Source organism: Numida meleagris, chromosome 8, assembly GCF_002078875.1.
Source record: "Numida meleagris isolate 19003 breed g44 Domestic line chromosome 8, NumMel1.0, whole genome shotgun sequence".
NCBI classification, from domain to species: Eukaryota; Metazoa; Chordata; class Aves; order Galliformes; family Numididae; genus Numida; species Numida meleagris.
The window spans coordinates 4,004,153-4,005,996 of record NC_034416.1 but is presented as its reverse complement, the minus strand read 5'-3'; the positions used below and the strand labels follow the sequence as shown (position 1 = coordinate 4,005,996).

The 1,844-nt window shown below is 53.3% G+C and overlaps 1 long non-coding RNA gene across 1 annotated transcript in view; it reads left to right on the top strand.

Annotated features, from left to right (window-relative positions):
- Positions 1-1,519, top strand: part of LOC110403297 — a 3,215-nt gene extending 1,696 nt beyond the window's left edge. The window contains exon 2 of the long non-coding RNA XR_002441607.1: positions 380-1,519. This is a non-coding gene — a long non-coding RNA (uncharacterized LOC110403297). The remainder of the gene's footprint in view (positions 1-379) is intronic.

The following is a 1,844-nucleotide window of genomic DNA, read 5'->3' as shown; positions in this document are numbered from 1 at the left end:
CCCCGGCACGTGGTGCTGCAGGGAGAGTCCGGCGCTTTGTGCGGCATCATCTGGAGCGCAGAGCCCGGGGTCGAGTGTCAGCCCCCCCCCCCCCCATCCCCCTCTCCTCGGAGCTGGAGGTATGGGGAGAGGTCAGGGCTCGGCCCCATGTGCTGGGTCCTTGCATATGGCGGTGCCTTTTAACTGCGATTAAGGCAGTGGAAGAGGCCATTTCCACCTTAATTTAAGTGAGAATTGGCTGCAAACTTCCTCCTCTTCCTAACTGGGTGCGCTGTTGAACTGCAGCGTGAAATCTCTGAACCACTTTCTGCATCTGGGCTACGGTGGGAAAACCTCTGCTGCACGCACCATTCATTCATCCTCATCTTCTCTCTTGCAGGTACCGCCACACTGTGTTGAGAAGAGCTTTGCTGTGGGAGCATCCCTCTGCTGATGGGCCTTGAGTTGTGCAAAAGTGCTTACAGTGCAGGTAGAGCTCAGCACCTACTGCAGTATAAGCACTTCTGGCATGACTGTGGCGATGCGGCGCCGGAACACAAGAGCGATGGGAGCGGTGCAGCGCTGCCCTGCTCGTGGTCCTTGTGTTAAGGTGCATCTAGTGCAGTTAGTGACGTAGCGTAGAATCTACTGCCCTAAATGCTCCTTCTGGCACAAGCTGCTGCCTGCACGCCCAGCGCCATGCGGCCGTCCCTCCGCCTTTGCTCAGCGATGACCGCTTCTCAGCATTTCATTTTGTTTCGCTGAAGGCAATTGCTCAGGAAGCAGCTGTGTCCTAGCAGTATCAAAGTGCTCATAGTGCAGGTAGCTTGGCATTGGACCTACTGTAATGTGGGCACTTACAGTACTGTTAGATAAAGTGCGTCCCAGCTTGGGGCAGCTTCTGGAGAAGATGCCTTCTGGAGAGGTGCTGCTCACAGTCAGTTTTGCAGGTTTGCATCCCAGCTTGCTAAAATTGCTGTGCAAATCCATGCAAAACTGACTGTGGTGGTGGTGAATCAGTGGTGAATAGTGGGGTTTGAAGCTTTCTTCCCCTCTTCCCGCGAAGATCTGAAGATGCCTTGCGCTGGTTCCTCCGTGGGTGGGGATTTGTTGCATTACTTGTAGCTGTGTGTAGAGTATTGCACTTGTCCCGGCCTGTGGAGGAAAGGAGGACTGGTCTTCAGGCTGCGCTGCTTGGTGTTTGCCAGCATGGTAAGCTTTGTTTTGCTGTTGTCGGGTGGATCACGATGCAATTTTGATTAGTTTAGTAGGAGAAAAATTGCACGGTATCCATCTGTAAACCGCAAGACCTTCATCCGCTGACACAGCTTTGTCAGTGGGCAGCTCTCGTGGTGTAACGGCCGACCCAAAGGGATGGGAAGGAAGAAAGCTCCAGATCCTGAGGTTTGTCTGCTCTTTAAAAAGGGGAAAACCACCTGGGACAGCTGCAGACATCCAGGGAAGGCCACTGGGGAGTGCTTCTGTAATAACATGGAAATCACTGTGGTGGGCTTAACCAATAAAGAGATTTTAAAGTAAACCTCGTGTTTCATGGTGTATCTCAGTGCAGCGTGGCTGCAGCAGGGGAGCATCGAAGGTACAGGAGATCCTTGCTGTTGGCTCCTGGGTTACAGCAGCCTTCTCCCCTTGGTTTTGAAGAAGGTAAATGTGTTGCAGAGCTCTTGCTGCTGCTGCTTTGCTAGGAAGGGGGATGTTTATTTTCCTCAGGGCAGCAGCAGAATGTCCTCAAGCAAATCCTGCTTGTCCTGGAGCAGCGGATGCTCTTCTCTCCCCTTGTGAGCACAGAGGGACCTGAGCCTGAGCTGTGGTGCTGGCTGGGCAGTTCTCTTGCATTTGAGGGCAGA